A 20,068-nucleotide genomic window follows, 5' to 3' on the forward strand; every position below is an offset into this window, starting at 1 on the left:
TAGGCCTTACCTTGTTGGGGGAGGGGATGGGGGATGAGTTGGGGGGGGAGACTTGGGGGTGGGTGGGAGGAGGGAAGAGAAGGGGATCTGTGGTTGGTATGTAAAATGAATAAAAAAATTCCTTAATTAAAAAAACAAGAAACAACAACAATAAAAAGGAAGTCAGGACAGTAACTCAAGCAGGGCAGGAACCTGGAGTCAGAAGCTGATGCAGAAGCCATGAAGGGGTGCTGTTTACTGGCTTACTTCCTATGGCTTGCTCAGCCTGCTTTCTTATAAAACCCAGGACCATCAGCTCAAAGACAGAACCACTCACCATGGGCTGGACCCTCCCCCACCAATCACTAATTGAGAAAATGCCTTCCAGCTGGATCTCATGGAGGCATTTCCTTAACTGAGGCTTCTTCTTCTCTGATGACTCTAGCTTGTGTCAAGTTGACACACAAAACCAGGCCATACATAGTCCAAGCTGGCCTCAAACTCTATGTAGAATTCCTGATTCTCCTGCATAAACCTCCTAAATGCTGAAATCACAGGTGGGCTGTGGTGCCCAACAACTCTTCACATTTTAATGATGAGGAAAATGAACACAGTCGATAGTCAGAATCTACATAAATAAATGTTTTAATGATAAATTAGATATCCCCACTGAGTTTTGTTTTGTTTTGTTTTGTTTTTTAAATACAAGGCTCAAAACACAAATAAAACATGATCTCACTGCTACGTAATTTTTCTGAAGGAGTTGATCTTAGGGGTAGAGAGTGGGTTGATGGCCATCAAAGGCTGGAGCCATGGAAGAACAGGTAGATTCATGTCACCAAAGACACAAAATTTAAAGTAGGTGTTATGGAGCATTCTTATAATCCTAGCACTCAGGGGGCTGGGACAGGAGGATCATAAGTTCAAGACTAGCCTGATAAATATATAAAGACTCTCAAAAAAAGAAGACACAAATTTTCAGTTAGACAGGTGGAATAAATTCAAGAGAGCTATGGTATAACATGGTGACTATGATTAATAATAATAGTATCTAAAAATACTGAGAGTATATTTTATATTTTGCTTTTTTATGTTAAATGTTCGCTGTGTATAGTTACCACGCATATCACATGGTACTGTGTTATATAAGGACATTTTCATACAAATATATACTGTATGTTGAGCATATTCCCTTGGTAGATTTTTAGATTTTAAAGACTCTTACTGTAAAAATGATGACCATATTCGGTAATTCTTACATCATCTATACAGATTCAGCCATTTCCCAGTGTGCAGGGAGCAGATGAAGTCCTGAGTGAAGGAGTGTTGTTGACATGGGCATGGCCCTGTCAAGGAGCCCAATGCCTCAGATCCACGCGAGTGGCAAAGCCGTCCTCTAGCCTGTGTGTGGATGTTGATGGTGTGTGTGAAAACTAGCAGCCACAGCTCTGTCCTCCTCCTGGATGACAGTAATCTAAGACTGGTCCTTACAGAGACCTCCTGCTGAGACGAGCTAGCCTCTCCTGCCAGTGTGGTACATACCGAATGCTCTACATTTCCAGGTTAGTAGTAAGTGCCCTCCATTACAGTGAGCACAGCCCACCCAGTCCCGGCTTCTCTACAAGAGTCTACGATATCTTCATTCATGTATTGCCCCAGTCAGGTTTCCAGGACCCAGCCCTGCAGAATTCAGAACCAGCGCATGAATATTTTAAAACATCAAGCTTTACATGAGAAATTCATTTACTTTTATCCATCAATTTTTAAAAGTAAGAAAAGGTAAGATGAAATCACTGACTATAAGAAATAATTTTTATCTTTTTAATAGTTTTCACAATTTTAACAAAGTTGGAAAACAAAAATGTAAAGCATCCATGTTTTCCTAATGCATAGAGATTTTTGAGAGGTTAATATTGATAATGTCCAATATTACATAAGATACAAAATAAACTAGATGTGTATGCTGATTAACTTTTTGTCAACTTGACACAAACCAGGGTCATCTGGGAAGAGAGAGTCTCCATCGAGAAACTGTCTCCATCAGATAGGCCTGTAGGCAAGTCGATGGACGTGTTTTTGATTAATGATTGCTGTGGGAGCACTCAGCTCACTGTGAGTGGTACCGTTCCTGGGCAGGTGGTCCTGAAATGTATAAGGAAGCAGGCCGAGCAAACCACGGAGAGCAAGCCAGTCAGCAGCACCCCTCTCCGGCTCTGCTGCGGTTCCTGTCGCCAGGTTCCTACTCTGTACCTTGATTCCCATGATGATCCACTGTGATCAGGATGGGTAAGATAAATAAGCCCTCTCCTTCCCAACTTGCTTTTGGTCATAGTCTTTATCATAGCCAAAAAAAAAAAAAAAAAAGCAAATTAGGACAATGTGATAACATATTATAATATAATTAAATACTTTTCATAGTATTGTATTGTGTTATAATACAGTATAATCACACCCATAACTCTAATTGATCAGTGTATTCCACCCATGGCAAAAAAGGAAAGGGAAGACGAGGTACACAAACCAGCCCCCAAGATCCAGAACCATGCAGGAGGAGGAAGGAGAGCAGTGAGCATCAGCTCCTGCCTGGACTTCATTCCACACAAGCCTAAGGCGGAAAGACCAGCTCATTAACAGTTAGGTAAAGAGTGGAGGGGGGAGTTGGGGTGCTTTTTCAAGTGTTTCCACATTGTGTAGCAAGCAGTTCTGGAAAGCTGGGGTGCTCCAGCTTCTTTAGAGCTGGTTACATCACTAGGAAGCCCGTAGCAGCAGGACGCGTGAGGGTAAAGGGCACCGTTTGGGGTGTTAACACCTTGAGTAGCCTCGGCACAGCTTGCAATAGTTGCCTGTGACTGCTGGAGGTGCCAGGAAGCTGCAGGCTGGCCTGCCAGTTCAGGGGGTTGAACACAGGTCTCCACTTCCCCAAACTCCCACCCCTGCTCCCCGCTTTCCAGTTTTCCCAGTTACTACAGGAATCAAATTACAGGCACCTCTGCTGTGCTTCCTGTGAAATCACAGCTCTTACTGTAACCAAATATTACCATCTCCAGAAAACCTTCTGCAACCAGCTAGGACACTCCATTCTCAGGCAACAGAGAAAAGCCTCTTTGTTCCGAGGCAGAACACCTGGAAGACGTTATCCAGGGCAGCCACAGTGAAGAGGGGCTCTGAGAACCCAATCGCACCCCTGTCTGTGGAGGGACAAGGCACTCGACGCGGCCTCCTGGCTGTGTTTGGTCCCGTTTCATCAGACGCTGTCCCCTGCGGCAGGGTGTGGACAAAGGAGAAGCTGCCTTGTGTCCCTGTAGAAAACACCCTGGGACAGCACTTAGGGGACAGAAGAGAAAGGATCAAGGACACAGGGGCAGCAGGCCTGGAGCCTGCCCTCCTCCCCCAGACTTCTCCCACCCTCCAGAGCAGTTATCTGAAAAGACTGGAGGCTGTGAGTGTGAGAGGCAGCAACCCCACGCTGGGGTGGACACTTCTCTTGGCAGCAGGGAAGACAGCATTCTGTCTGTGCGTGGAAACGTTCACATCCCGGAGGAAAGCCTTGCCTGGCTTCTTCCACGGACTTGTGCAACAAACAGCACAGGAAAGGAACCGTCCAAGGGTTCAATGGGGGACACCTTGAAGAAGAGAGCCAAAGCTGAGTGTAGAGCTCAGAGTGATGTGTAACCAACCATGACTGTGGCCTGCCTTCCTGAGAGGCCAGCAGGAGAAGCAGAGGACATCCCAAGACAGATGCAGCTTCAACAGCAATAGAACGGTTAGAAGATAATAATACTCCAGCTTTGCTCATATTGTTTAGTCTTACTCTAACTTCAGGTCATCGTTGGAGAGGACCTTCATGCTTGGTCACCGTAGGGCCCCACTAGATGGTGTCACAGTAGAAGTGGATGGTGTTCCATCCACATGATCTACTAGACCGGCTCTCTCCGACCCTCAAGCGTGCAGCAGTGTCCTGGAGCCCGGCACAAAGGGGCACTGAGACAGGGAAGGCCTGAAAAACTGTTTTTCCAACAAGTTCTGAAGAGGCCAGGTCAGGCAAGTTAAAAAGAGATGTCATAATGACAGTCGGTTGCTTACATAACAAGAGATTTCAAATAGCCAATAAAGCGCCCATTTTTGAAGGGGCATCTAAAGCTGTTAAAAGGAACATAGGTTTCTCTCTCCGCCAAATGACATCAAAGAAGGTATAATCTGTCTTGGCGCTAATTTTCATATCATGTCACATGTGGAGTTTGAAAAAATAAATCAATGCTGGGAATACTGCTCAAAGGAAGCTCCATCCTGCCAAGTGAATGCCAAGCCTGGGTTCCCAAAACAAATCAATCACTAATCAAATAGTCAATAACCAGGCAATCAGTTCTCGCGCAGTCTTCAATGATTATTTGGAAAAACAAAGCAATACATACATCCTTTAGCCAGAAAGGTAGAAAGCGCATTCCTGATGAACTATGACTATTTTGAAGAATTTAAAAAAGATTTTCATGAATATAAAGTACACAGTATGCTTTAAGAGGGACAGAAACCCAAGCACAGCCTTGAGGGTCCTGTCCTTTATTCGCAGCTCCCAGAGCCCATGCCTGCTTCCCTGTTTGAAAAAGCACATCGCTTTGCTTCCGAACCAGAGAGAAGAACACTGCCTGCAGAGCACTCCCTTAAGATGGTCTAGGGGCCCATTCATCATTTCCTGTGCAGCGTCAGGTTTCACGGAGCAAGTGTGTTTTCATTCATTAAAGCTGATCTCTTTGGCAAGCGGCATTTTAGGCAGCTTCATCCCACTCTAAAGCAAGTTTAATTTCCTTGATTAAAAGTACACCCGTGTTCAGCATGTCTCACGAGGCCAGAAAGGGACATTAATGAAGAGTTTCCCTTTGAAATAAAATATACAGATTTTGTTTCCCAGTGTTGCTGTGTCCCCCGCTTTCTTAGTTTTCATGTCATATCCGATATCACAGAGCCTGGCAGCAGAGGGACATGGCAGCGCTTCTCATGAGGGCGTTTTCTGTGCTTGTGGGCGTGACATAGATTTTATAGAAACAATAAGAAACCAGTAAGGGGTCCGCTTCCATCACCCACCCTGATGGGAGAAGTGCTGTCTGGGTAGAAGTGGGGGCTGGATTTGGATAAAAGGTTATTATCCAAAGCATCAGAAAAAGAAAACATTTCTGGTTCCTGAAATGTACTGTCCCTCTGCGACCTTTCACCGAGGTTTTGCCTAGAAGATTCACACAGACTGTAAACGCTAGTGAAGAAAAAACTGTCCTATTGACCAGGACTCAATGCCGAACCAGAAGAAAGGCATGTTTTATATGTATCTGTATATTTATATCTTTCAGGGGATAAGGTACCCTGCATGTTATTTTTACCACGATGTGCAGAAATTCCTCAAGCTGATATATAATTAGACATTTTTAAAATATGAACCATCTTTATTTAGAACTCATAGCCACACATTTATTTTTATTTATCCAGAAGATTGACACAACATTTTCTTGAATTTGTTTCCTTGGGTTTCTTGTTTAAATATATAATTAGGCAGTTTTTGAACATAGCTAATAATGATGAGGTGACTGAGGGAGATCTTTTCAAAACTTAAAAAAAAAAAAAGAACAGAACCTAGCCAGAAGCCGTTCTCATTACTTTTCACCTGGTTTGGTGACTTAGCTATCCATTTCCTGTAGCCAGTAGCCAGGGTGCCAGACTGCAAAGAGAACTCGATGCTCGGACATCTTAAAGTTGAAACCGTTTGCTGCTGCTCAGACCTCGGCACAGAAGGGGCAGGGATCCCTCCTGGAAGACAGAGTCCAGGAGGCAAGGTGACATGCATACTATTTTTCTTTGTTGAGGCGGGGAGGTGATCAGTTCTTCACTGTTAAGATCAGCAAAACCATTGGTCACCTGCGTTCACTTCATGCCCCACCCCCACCCCGACCTTGCACATACAAAGCGAACACCTCTTTCTGGTTTTTGTCTGCTTCCTCTTTGCCCGCGCTGTGGTTTGAACCCAGGATCTTGAGAATGCTGGGCAAGCCCTCTACCACTGAGCTACACCTCTGGTGTCCTCACACAGCCTGCTATTCGCTTTACCTGTGTTATGCGTCCACTTGAGAACAGTTCCAGCCCCTACAGGTTCTCAGACTCTTCCTGTGAGCACAAAAGGAAACTATGCTGGTGATTTAGATCCCCCTGCGATGGGATCACGACCCACACACTCTTCTCTGAGACTTGTATCTGCAGTCTCTGCTGGTCTGCAATTAGACTCGCCCTTCCAATGCAGTGTACTTTGTATGAACATCGAGGTGCATCTATCTACTCTACATTTTATGCACAATTTGATATTGCCTCGTTAAGTTCATAGGCTTTCTGTTGATGCGACAAAATACGGAATAAACGCCTTAAAAAGACGAGTGATTTAGTTTGGTTTTTGGTTTCAGACAAAGGCTTTTGTTTGGCTCTGTTGTTTTTGGCCTGTGAGAAGGCAGAACACTGTGAAAGGGAAGGGACTGTGTGAGGATGGGGTGGAGCGAGCTAGCTCCTAGGGAAGGAGCTAGCCCCTACTGAATGAATGAGCTTTGGACAAGGTGCTTCTGGGATAAGCCGCTTCCCACTCAGGCTGGCTAAGGCGAGGAACGTGGCTGGGCAACCCACTCGTGCAAGATTTTCACCTATGTGTGCACAGTGAAGGGGCAAGCTAGGCTTCCTTAGGGTCAGGCTGCCCCCGGAGTCCTCTACTGGGCTCAGCCCCATAGGGTGTTGCGGGTAGCACCTGCCTCTTGGATCCAGTAAGTCACGGGAGTCCTTCTCCTTTGGCCAAAGGGCCGTATGCTCTTTTAATATTATTATTCTTAAGTCTTGTAGTTCTTGATCAAAAGGTTAAAAGGTAACAATTAAGGCTATTTGAGGAAACTCACCACACTTTGGCCAGCATCCCCAAGTTTCTCCCCACAGCGGACCACGCCCTATGTGTTTCCTGCCTGACTTTGGGACAGTGTGCCCCATTCTCCTTCTGTGCAGATGCTCGCATCCTGGAAGGTGCCTTTAGACTCGGGATCTGACTAGGCTGCAACCGTCTTGCCAGAGGAGGTAAGACTCCCAGGCAGCTTCCCCACCCTCCAGCTCTCCGAATACCTAAGATGAAGTTGCACGCAGACCACGCTCTTCCCTCACAACTGGTCTTTTCTTTCCCTTGTTTCTTTTCCCCTTCCTTCCTCTCCAGTTTCTTTCCGTTGGGCTGGGAGTTGAACCCAAACTCTTGCTAAATCAGATACTCCAGGCACAGACAACTTTTGTAACCCACTAGAGCAGTGGTTCTCAACCTGTGGGTTACTACCCTTTTGGGGGTCCCATATCAGGTATCCTGCATATCAGATATCTTATGATTCATAACAGTAGCAAAACTACAGTTATAAAGTAGCAATGAAATAATTTTGTGGTTGGGGGAGCCACCACAACATGAGGAAATGTGTCAAAGGGTCACAGCATCAAGAAGGCTGATCTAGAACAATACCAGCTTCTAAATTTAATAAACACCTCTCCCCTCCCCCCAACTGGGAATCTTCCACAGCTGCTGCGTAGGCTGAGTCTCCCTCACTCCGTCCTGACCACCTTTCTATCGGGGCTCCTCTCAGGGCTTCTGATGTCCTCTCCGTCACTGGACAGATTGGTTAACACCTCCATCCAGAGTTGTGCCAGGGTGGTCAGAAGCTCTTGAGTCCTGAGGTGTTACCTGGATCCCGGGGTTACAGGACAGTAGCTTCTCAGCTAGCTGTTGTACAGAGCTGATGAGCTTGTGGGTTTAGCATGTTTCGCTTCTGAGTTCAGCCGTTTGTTACCTTCTGCCCAAAGGGTATGGCTCAATCTACCAGGAAGGGATTCTGGTTCCAATAGGCCAAACTCTGCAGTGGTAAATTTCCAAAGCTAGTGTCTACCTCACCCTCTTTCTCCTCCCTCCTCCCTCTGGAAAACAACAGCTACTACGTCATGAATATCCTCAGGCTCCATGGTAGACAAACCCACACAGTAAGGAATTGAAGCCTTGTGCCAATAGCCCTGTGGGTAAGTCTTCTTGGAAACAGCCTGTCCAGCCCCAGTCAAGCCTTCTGATGCCTACAGCCCTGACCACTTCTTGAGTTCAACTTCCTGAGAAAGCATGAGCAAGAACTACCCAGCTAAGCTGCCCCCAAATTCCTGAGGAAGACAACAAATGGTTAAGGTTTTAAGCTTCTGTATTAACGGCATTAGCTAACTAAAACAGGTTATTAGTACTGTTCACCAAATGTTTCTGGTTCTAGCTTTCAGAATCATGATAGAATTGTTTCTCGCTCTCTCTCTCTCTCTGTTGAAAGTTAGCTAGGTATATGTAAATCCTTGGCTAATGAAATGGAACAAAATGGGTATGTGTCACCTTGATGAGAGCATTTCAAGAGCCAGTAGGGTGTCGCCAACTCTCTCCCTCTGTCAAAGCATGGGGAGTAGTATGAACAATTGGATGTGACTCTACCCACTGTGGGCCATGAGTAGAGAGTATAGAGCTGCTAGATGACCCACCATGGACAGCAGAATAAATACATGACTGGGGCTTTCCACACCTCCATTGTAGGTGTGTGTTACTGCAGCACACCCTGCCCTGCCCTGACTGATGTAGACAAAGAGATGCAAGGATCTTATTTTCTCCACCCTCTGCTTTTTACATTCTTGGGGTCCAGCAAAGCCAGTGTCTCCGCTGAGGTCAGGATAGCATCTTGAGTGTAGGATCTTGACTCTGCCTAGGGAGCTCTACCCATTCATGCCCAGGGCAGGTGAAAGTGTGGAGCCTGGCTAAGGAGAGGGTCAGGGGCTTGACCAGTCACCCTGGCTCCATTGATTGGAAGCCCTGACTGGGAGAAGCTTGTGAGGCAGGGAGAGGAGTGGAAGGTGTTAAAGCAGCAACCCCTGTGATCGATCCTTTTGCCTTCTTTTCCAGAACCAGAGAGAACTGGAGGAAATTACTGTCTGGCCACCCAGAAAACAAAGAGTGGTAGGATTTGTTTTATTTTCTTTTCTTTCCAGACCAATCCACAGTTCCCAGGGGACCTGCTGTGGTTTTTTTGAGCTTCCTTTGGGCCTCCTCGGATCTCCACCACACACACACACAACCCTCCTCCCAGCTCCTCAACTGTCCTTCTGCCTCCCCTTGCCCTCAACGCCATCTCCTTCCCCGGCTCTCCAACAACTCTGGCCCCTCATTATGAAGTGTTAGAAAGTTGCTGAAGTGAGAAATGAGCCTGTGAGAGCTCCGTCGTCCTCATTAAACCTCGACAAGGAGCGAGACAAGAGGTGACAGGGAGGAAACAGTATGACCGTCAGAATCCCAGCCTGGGCTCAGGTTGGGGAAGGCCTTTTGTCCCACAGAACAAAAGCGACTGTTTACATGTGTTAGACCTCATCAGACTTCATCAGACTCAGGTGCAAAAAGCCCACATCTCCGTTTGCGCCACCTTCCCGTAGCACTGATGGTCCCCAGCCGTCAACCCCAATCAGGGCCAGGAGCCACATCAAAGCTTCATTCCCCCCACAGACTACTTCTGCTCTGAAATGCATTGTTGTTGTGACTTCCTATGCTCCTACCCTGAGGAATTAGGGCACAGAGCCCCCCATGGCACGTCTGGACCCTGCAGCATTGTTAATGAGGTAGGAAGGGTGGGGATTGCCCTAGCCTGGGCCGACATAATCACATAAAGCTGCAGCCCTGGAGCAGACCCCAACTGCCCCAGAGTCAATTTCCCTGAAAGCAATGTGTAGCAGAGCTTCCTGGGAGAAGAGACAATGGCTGCTATTGTCCCTGTCACTTCCCCTCCACCACCCGCCCCGAGTAAGCATCCACTCGGGAGCCACAGCCCTGTGCAAACCATATTGGTGGATGCCCAGTCCTACTTCCCAAACCCCCTGGAGAAGCAGTCTCTCTGGTTCCCAGTCATTGCTTCCAGACTGGCCGAGGCGGCTGGGGAGGCCAGGCTGGAGCCAAGGAGATCTGCGAGCAGCTTGCAACACAGGACCTTGGTGGCTAGTGGCGTTTTTTGTGGGGAGCTGGGAGGCAGCCAACACTGGCCTTGTTAGACATGCTCAAGGCCTGGGCAGAGGCTAGAGGGGTGCATGCTCTCTATCCCTGGGAGGAAGCTCCAGCGAACCCCCAGAACATTTCTGGAAATTCTATACCAGGGCCTCCAAAATCAGCCTGCCTGCCTGCCTGCTCTCCCTCTCTCCCTCCCTCCCTCTCTCCTTTCCTTCTTTACTTCCTTCTCCTCCCTACCCCTTTCCTCAGTGTTGGAAGAGGTCGATCCCAGGCCCTGAACATGCCAGGCAAGTATGGCACGACCAGGCCACGGCTCAGTCCACACCTTGCATTTCTCCCTCGTACCCCGAGCCACCACACTGCTCTCCACTTAGCTAACTACTTCCTCAGCTCTGTCCAGTCCCAAAGTCTCCGGCAGCTTCCTGGAAGTGATCGTGATAGAAGAAAACTCCCATCATGCACCCCTGATGTCGTCACGTTTATCTTACCTCTGGACTACCTGTTCTGAGCTGAACGTGGCCAGAGAGCCCCAGGTAGGCATCATGGGGCTGGGACAAGAGAGGAAGGAGGAAGAGATGGAAAGTGGGTGTGGCTCTGTGTTGAGCAGGGGAGAGGGGCAGGGGACTTGTCCTGGAAGCTGTGCCTCCCCATCCCACTCCAAGTACATTTGGGGGGCTTTGGGAATATTCAAGACCTAGATCCTGGCCGGTCCTCTCACTTGTGGGGAGACCAATGTGTGTATAACCAACCACAGTCAAGACTGGGGTTCCGAGAGTAGGGTTAAGGAAGAGGGACGGCAAGATTCGGTACAGGGAATGGAAGGTTCCTGAGAGAACTGCCCTTCCTCTGGGCCTCAGTGGATCATCGGGGTCCATAGCAGGGATGGAGCCCGGCGAGGCCATGGCTTTCCTGAAGCATCACTTAGGGACAGACACTTGTACTGTCCGAGGCCTGCATTAGCGGTCTCTCTCCAAGTGTGGCCTTCTTGGGCAAGCATGACTTCCCTTCTGAACTGGCCTGCCACGGCTTCTCATCCTCCCCCGCTGCAGTCTGGCATCCGGGATAGGCCTCCGAGAACAGCTACTGGTGTTTTGAAAATGAAGCCATCCTTTAGGGCCCTAGGACCTAAGGTGTCTCATGTAGACAGAAATCACTGTTGGACACTGACAAGGGTGAACTCACTTCCTAGGTATTTTGTAGTGTGTTTCTTTTTAACTCTAGAGCTATTTGAAAAGGCGGACGTGCAAACCCAACCCAAGGATACCTTGGCTATGGCTCAACGCGATGAAACTTTAAAAAATGATTTAATGTCATGGCAGACGGCTGCGTATTAAACCAGAGCCATGCCTTCGAAGAAACCAGTGCAGATCCTACAAAGCAATGCCTTGGGCAGAATTAAAGTTGTAACTCGTATTTCAAGGGAGCAACTGTAAACATGTTCGCCAATATGCACAGCAGCCTGGACTTGTAACGACACTTGATGAGGACTCTTACCCCAGATTATAAAGCTCAGATTTTCCCCCTCCCCATCTCAAACCACTTATTTTCTAAGCATCTGTGCGCGGGATGGGATGCCCCTGAGAGAAGGAAACTCGGGGCTGTGTTGGCTTGTGGAGCGAGGCTGCATGGTCCTGCTTTCCAAAGGCAAACGGCTTCACAGGAAACCCGAGTTTCTGATGCTCACTCAGGGTGGAGGGGGAGCAGGCAGAGAGCCTGTGTGTACATGGGGCATGTTGTCTCTCCAGCTGTGCTGCGGTGGAGGCCTCTCTGTACAGAGCCGCTAATGGACAATGGCTGGGCACTGAGCCCACAGCAGATGTGCTGGGGACTGGAGCCAGGAAGGGCTGGGATACGGCAGACAAGAGGGACGAAAGGGCCTGAGAAGACTCGCGAGGTAACCACAGGCGGAAAGCTAAAAAAATGAAGACATTCCCACCATTCCCCAAAACGGGGCTAACGTGATGCAGCCCTTTTCCTTGAAGTGGGCTTGGCAGGCCTGGTCGATGAAAGACAAAAAGGCAAAAGGGAGAGAAATCAACGTGTTTTACATTTGTCTGGCCTGCATATCTAGAGGAGTTCGCTCCACACCCCCTCACGTACGACATTGATGTGGGAGAGGGCAACAAAAGGCATTGAAGACAGAGCGAAGGAGGGGCAAACTTTAAAATAGTTGTCTCCTGCGTTTATAGAGTTTGTAAATAGGCAGCAGCCAGTAGGTCCCCCCTGAAGTTATCAAAAATCTCATATCTGCTGCTGCTTTGGGGCAGGGGGCGTGTACCTATCCCTCGCAGAGGCCGCCTCTGCTGTGGAATAATCCCTCTGTACACTGTGTGACTGTGTCGCTATGATTGGTTTAATAGACACGCTGGCTGGCCAATAGCTGAACAGGATAAAGTGAGGCTGGGAAGCCAAACTAAGAATGATGGGATGAGGAAGGGTAGAGTCAGAGGAGTCGCCAGACAGACAGAAAAAGAGTCGGACACACAAAACGGGATAGAGGTAAAAAGCCAGGAGCCTCGGGGCAGCACGTAGATGAATAGAAATGCTTTAAGTTGCAAGAGCTAGTTAGTAACAAGCCTGAACTATTGGCCGAGCATTTATAAGTAATCTTAAGTCTCCATGTTGGTCATCTGAGAGCGGTTGCAGGACAGCAAAACTCCAACACACCTCAGCTTCAAAAGGAAGGCAGTGCCCTGGTGTTGACGGTTCCTGTGTCCTGATTCGTGTTGTGTAGCCTCAGTCCCTCTACTTCCTTCATCTTCTGCCATTTGCCATAGAATTAGACAAGATTCCAGGATGTCACAAGCCAGGGCCCATGAGAGGCCAGGGCACACATGCAGGAGAGCCACCCGATACCTGCATGTGTGACATGTAACGGGGCCACGGGGCCAGCTAAGTCTGAGCACTTGCTGCAGGTTCAGGAAAGGAGCTGCCATGAGCTTGCCATCCAGACTGAGCTTTATTAAGAGAGAGCCTTGAAATCACAGGGGCTGCAACCGGGCCTTGAAGCGGGGTGCAATTAAGAAAGATATAGCCAGGCAGTGGTGGCGCACGCCTTTAATCCCAGCACTCGGGAGGCAGAGACAGGCGGATCTCTGTGAGTTCGAGGCCAGCCTGGGCTACCAAGTGAGTTCCAGGAAAGGCGCAAAGCTACACAAGAGAAACCCTGTCTCGAAAAACCAAAAAAAAAAAAAAAAAAAAAAAAAGAAAGAAAGAAAGATATAGTATCAGACCAGAAATATCACAATGGGTCCTTAGAAGGAGAGAGAGAGAGAGAGAGAGAGAGAGAGAGAGAGAGAGAGAGAGAGAGAGAGAGAGACATCTCCCTTCAAAACCCAAGAGGAGATGCATCAGGAGTCGGAGCCTTGAGAGGAAAGAGCATGCTTTCAGGACCAGAGGCGAGCTGCATCTGGAGAGACAGGTACCATCGATTGCGTGATGGGGCCTAAGGGAAGAGCCTTCAAATCCTTGCTGAAAAACCCTGGAGAATAAAGAGGGTTTCAGGCTTTTGCTTTCTGGGAGGTGGGGTGGGTGGGTGATACGGAGAGTTCCACACCATGGGACCTAGCCTGACCTAGCCTACCTGCCAAGGGCCGTGAAGCCAGGTACTAGACAGGACTGTAAACTTACCTTACAGTTGCGAGGGGGTTGGGAGATTCTAGGCTCATGTCCCCTCCCCATCCCTATCCCTCTGAGCAGTAGCACTGGCCTCACGTTAGAGGCTAGTTAGCCCTTTGACAAATTGGGGGATGGGAAGCGTGGCCTGATTTCTGAGGAGATGGGAAGACGAGAGTCTCTGACCTCACACCTGGGACTTGGTATCCCCAGTCCTCACCGTGGGCATTACCTAGGTGACTGGCAGTCCTCACCTTAGGCTATGTCCCATGACTTACATCACAGAACAGGCTGCCCCACACTCATGGGTTGAAACTCTTGGCGTACTCTAGTCTTTCTTATGGCTCTAAGGGTAGTGTGGGGCTCAGCTCACATTTCCCTCTGCTGGCCTTGCCTGGAGTCTCTCACCAGCCATAGCCATCCAGCATGACTTCACCTACCTATCTGGAGCTTCAGGAGGAGCAGCTCAGCCAGGACCTTGGGACAACTGAGTCTGCCTCTCTCTGGGGTCTTAGAGCCTCTCCCTTCCCAGATGGCTTCTTCTTCACGTGGTCACTCCTGAAAGCTATCTGGACTTCTTACATGGGGGCTCAGGCCCACAGAAGTGCAGAGGAAGAAACCGAAAGATCTTAAAATGGGACTCACAGGGGTGTGGTGTCGCCTGACGTGTTGTGGCGCCAAGGCAGCGATGAAGCCAGCCCTGAGTTGGTGTGGAGCCAAGGGCTGCCCAAGGACGTGGGCACCAAGAGACGTCATTCGGGGCTGTCTTGGAGGTCTAGCTGCTGTGCCTCCTGAGTGAGTCTGATGCTCTGACTCTTAGGAGTGAGGAGACCAAGGCTGAGGGAGACACGGGCTTGTTACTAGTTCAGGCTTGTTACTAACTAGCTCTTGCAACTTAAAGCATTTCTATTAATCTACATTGAGACTGAGAAAGAAACTCGGTTCCTTGTCCCTACAGCCTGATCTCACTTGTCCTTCACTCCTGACCTCTTGGACAGTGATAGCATCTTAGTCCCCTTTCAATGGCTACAACCAAATGTTATAGGCCAAGGAACGTATAAAATAAAGGGGATTTATTTAGCTCACTGTTTCAAAGGTTAAAAGGCCAAACAATGCCGGGCAGTGGTGGCGCATGCCTTTAATCTGAGCACTTGGGAGGCAGAGGCAGGCGGATCTCTGTGAATTCGAGGCCAGCCTGGTCTACAGAGTGAGATCCAGGACAGGCAGGGATACACAGAGAAATCTTGTCTTGGGAGAACAGGGAACGGGGCAGTGTGTGGGGGGAAGCTAACAGCATGGAACAAGCAAGCTGTAGTAAAGGCTTCCCGACAGACAGACGGCACCGTGGCAGAAACACAGACAGAAAAGAGCATTTGGTGTGATAGGATGTTGGAGAGAAAGGATCAAGTTTACTTTTATAGAACAACCCACTCACAGAGACCACACAGGACCCATGAGAACTACCTCAGTCCCATCAAGGGATACTTCTACATTGAACCTCCCAATAGGGATACTTCGACACTTCCCAATAGGCCCCACCTCTTAAAGGTCCCACCACCTTATACTGCTACACTAAGGACCAGAGCAGCTGCCCTGTCTCAGCCTAACTTCTGTTGCTAAAACTCAACACCATGGATGGACTGAGTCACTTATAAAGAAAAGACATTGATTTCTTATAGTTTGCAGGCTGGGGAGTCTAAGACAAGGGCAGCATCTGGGGAAGCCCCTGCTGGTAAGGGCCCTACAGGGTCCTGTGGGTTTCTCATAGTGAGAGAGATCAAGGATGCTAGCTTGGGTCTCTTTTCATCCTTGTAAAAGCTACTGATACCAGCATGGGGCCCTATTCTCACGACCTCATCTAATGCTCATCACTCACTCACTGAAGGGTCCACTTCAAATCTCCTTTCTCTATGACCATGAAGATTAAATGTCAACATTTGCTTGGGTGGAGACATCCCACTCAGACTCCTGAAGGTGCATCTGTCTGCACACACAGGACTGAAAACGGGCTCCAGTCTGGGCTCTCTCTGTCTTTTGCAGCAGTACAGGGCCCTGGGCAACCTGCCATCAAGATGAAGAGTTGATTTGCTAGAGGGGCTGCTATGTGGAGACACCCACAATGCCTCACCACAGCTGCAGATCCCCTGTTCACTCATGCCAACCAGACACCACCATGCCAGACTACCACATGTCCCGGCATGCGCTTTACCTTCTTCACCTAGGAGTGTGTCCGTTGAATCTCTGCAGACATGACAGGTATGAGACCTCAAGAAACGAGGCACTCCAGACCGGAGAGCAGGGCCCCCAGGAGAGGTACCCTCAAAGTGTGAGAGTTCCTTTGCCCACCCATCATCTGCTTCCCTTGGGTATGTTTTTGGACATGTAGATCCCAGCCAGCCCAACCCCCTGGCCTCCCAGCTCAGCCTTCAGGGCAGGGCAGAAGAAAGAACGAAATGGGAGTTATGGCTTAAGGAAGTGAACCGTGATAACCATAAACAGACAGTTTGGGATTTGGTCTGGGATTTTGTGCAAGGCAGAACCTTTCAAAAGCCACTGGTGTCAGGGTCAGGCTTGAACATTTTCATGTCACCAGCAACATAAAAAAACAGTAATGCCGTGGTTACCACACTGTACTTTTCCACCTTAAAAAGGGATTGTTTTTGTGGATTGGGAAAGTTTCCAAAACTAAATGCCCTCCATCACAAAGGTTAGCAGAGAGGGAATCACTAGAGGACTAGGAAAGAGATGTCATAGGCAGTCGTATGCAGACTCCGTACTCAAGCATTGGTAATATTTAATACATGTATCCTAGGCAACGGATCCTGTACAACAAGAGGGTGAAAACTTGTCTATCAGTCCTGTTGTACAGGGCTCAACAGAAATGGCTGTGTGTGTTAGGTCAGGGTGTGTGCTCTGTTTTAAGAGACGTGGGCTGGGGAGGTAGCTCAGTCAGTCAAGTTCTTGTCCAGCAAGCATGAGGACCTGAGCTTGAGCCACAGAACGCGTTTAAAAATCACACTGGATGCGGGGACACCTGCTTGAATTTTAGTGCCGAGAAGGCAGAGCGGGAAGGCAGAGCGGCTCCCTGGAACCCACTGAATCGTCAGCTAGTCTGCCTGGCAAGTGTCAGGCCAGTTACAGACCCTGTTTCAAAAACAAAATAAAACAACAACAACCTGAAGGTGGGTGGCACCTGAGGACAGCCAATGTTGTCCTCTGGTCCCCAGGTACATGCTCACACACATGTTCTGCATACACAAGCACACCTGCACATTCACAAACACTCATATACACGCATGCACGTACACACCCTCCACACACAAGTGAACATTACAGAAACAGTTTCCCTCTTGCAACCAGTACCCCAAATGGAGGGCGCCCATGGGTGTGTGGTGTAGTCTTTGTGGTGGACACTCCTGCCACCAGCCCACGGTGGAATGAGACAATCTGGGGGAATGGACAGCTCTCTAAACCACATTTAGAATGGGTTCTGCTATTTCTAAAAGGCTAATGACCTTCGTGTTGCATTAAAATATAGACATTCATTGCAGCTGAAGTCAGGACCATTCTCAGAACATTTCAAGTTTGAGGTGGTTCCCCAAAGAGTTGTTCATCTTTAAAAACACAAGCTAGAAACAGGCCCCAAACACTCCTAAACTGGGGCTGACCTGGAGGTTTCCTCCCTAAGAACAAGTGTTCATGATCCCAGAAAGCACCATGCAAGCTTCCAAAGGAGGGAGGCAATCAACAGTCCTAACCAGCTATGACGCCTATGGACCATAACAATGAGCTGCATGGCACCATAACCCTACGGCTGCATCAGTGGCACACAGACCTTGGCACTAACCATCCATTCTCTAATTGGACTTAAGACCCACTCAACCAAAGGGAAGCCATGCCTGGTACTGGAAACCTAGCTAAGTACTCAGGGCTAACGAGGTCATGTTCATTGGAAGAGAATCTATAACCACCAATTTACTAAACCAACATACTGTCTAACAGCGATCTATAAATGTTTGTCCTTATACTCACAGATCTTCACCCCTTCTCAAGGAAGTTTCTCTTTGCCACAGACAGACACCACTGTAGAAAACGAAAACCAATCAAAATGCAGAGCTGTGGAGCCCCATTCCAATGGAGACATCTACAAAACCTTCCTGCATCTAAGGCTCAGGGGACGTTGTGGAGGAGGGGACAGAAAGATTGTTAAGAGCCAGAGGATCAGGGAGCTTTCTGTGAAATTGTGTCTCCTGGAAATGCCGCAAGCCATACCAACATGACTGTTCAATGTGAGCTGAACAAGGGCAAGACCAACGGACATGCCAACGTAGGGGAGGAAAAACCTAAGAAGCTTCAACCCCACACAAAGAACTAGGCAACTGGGGAGATCTAGGAGCAGGAGAGGTGATCTCCTCCAGGGAAGAGGGCACCAGCGGGTTGTCCAATGAAAACACACGTACAAGAAATGTTATATGGACTGAGCAGGTTAAATTTAGGAATATGTGTGTATATATGTACATATGTGTTATAACAATGACAAAAGAGGCCATGAATTTGAAGGGGAGAAGGAAAGGCAGATGGGAAGGTTTGAAGGCAGGAACGGGAAAGGTGAAATGTTGTCATTGTAATCTCAAAAATAAAACAAAATGAAAACTAAAACCACAAGCTCGAAGTACGTCTGTGGGAGACGCTGGGGTGGTGTAGCAGGTACAAAGGACGTTGGGGACAGATGCCACAGCTCCTCCTCCCAGAGCCCAGAGCAGTCTGCACAGGTCCCTCCCCGGACATGAATTCAGTCCCCAGGACGCTGCAATCTGTCTGAGCCAAGGGTCCCAACTTACATGCTCAATACAAGATGACACACGGTCTTAGATAGTCTTCTCTCAAAACGTCTTTCCTATACCCAGGAACACCATCCCCGACCCAAGCTCCCTCCTCTCAAGTATGTTATTAATATTTTAAATCAGTCACTAATTAATTCACCTGGACATAGAGAAGTTCCCAACCGAATCGCAAAGCCATCACGAGCAGAAGCAATGCCCTGTGGCTCTGAGACATGGTGCCCATTTCGTATGCTGCTTCCTAACAGACTGCAAAACACCAAGGATTAACAGAGTGCCTTCTGTTCTGGAGTGGCCCTCCCACTTCCTAACGGAGATGCCCTGGCGTATGGCATATGCTGGATTCCCATGCTGTACAATACTGCACTGGAGACCCAGTGTCTCTTCTCTAACCCTGCTCAATCTCTCTTGACTTGATGGTTGTGGCTCTGAACTTTGCCTGTTCTATGGCACTACTGTTCATCTACAAAGTAAAGAAGTAGTTTTGGAGATGGCTGTGGTCTCTCCCAGGGCTGTGGCACTGGGCTAGCCAGTAACGGCGTTTCATCCACACACATCTCAAGCATGGGTAGAGATACCAAGAGATGGCTTTTTGTTACTCCAACATAAGTAATTTTCCAATGCTATTTTCATTTTTTCTAGAAAGATTATTTCTGATGTATTTACCACACACCTGCTAATAAACTATCCAGTGCCCAGTGGTGAACATGTCCTGTACGTAAGGAGCCTTGTAAATACTCTAAGACTGCTTGGGAGACCCAGGATCAAATTGTCCTGGGCCAAGGCTCTGCCTTGGGGCTAGTGGGAGCCTCTCTGTGGCCAAGACTTCCATTGGAAAATCAGAAGTCCAGATAGCAAATGAATGGAAAATGTGTAACAGAGCCATGATGACAGAGGGGCAGGTGGAAGTGTGGATGCGCCATCTCAGAAAGACTGCTGGTCAAGGGAGTCCTCAGGGGACAAAGTATTTGCCCCAAGATTCACAGTGGGAAGAGACCAGTCCTCCAAAGATGAGAGGGAGAGGGCGGTCAGTCTGAGAGGGCAAAGGTCAGACTGAGGGCAAAGGCCTTGGGGTGAGAGCCAGACAACAGGGCTTTGGGGACAGAAAGCCTTGACAGCTGGGTCTGCAAACAGCATGGGTGGCTGTGGGACAGACAGAGGCCCATCTAGGAGTGTTTCCAGTGTGAGCAGTGCACTCAAGGGTAAAAGGTTAGGAGTCGGGGTCAAGCAGGAGAGTGGTGTGGGTCAGGCAGAAGTTCCAGCTTGTTCCATCTCTGACCTTTTGAGTTGCACTGGGGCCAACACTTCTAGAACAAATTAAAGTTAGATTTTAGGTGATGACGAAAACATCAGTTCTTACAGCACTGTGCTGAAGCCTCCTTTCTTGATCATTCATCACACTTGAAGACGTTCTGATTTAGACAGTACAGTTATCCTTCAGGATCCCAAATCCCCAGATGCTGAAGCCTCCTGTAGAAAAGGATGTAGTATACACACAGACCAGCATACATCCTCCTACACAGTAAACCATCCCTCATGGCCTACAGGACATATCAATGTGATGCCATGAAGGCAGCAG

This window comes from Peromyscus leucopus, chromosome 1 (genome assembly GCF_004664715.2).
Source record: "Peromyscus leucopus breed LL Stock chromosome 1, UCI_PerLeu_2.1, whole genome shotgun sequence".
In the NCBI taxonomy this organism is placed as follows: Eukaryota; Metazoa; Chordata; class Mammalia; order Rodentia; family Cricetidae; genus Peromyscus; species Peromyscus leucopus.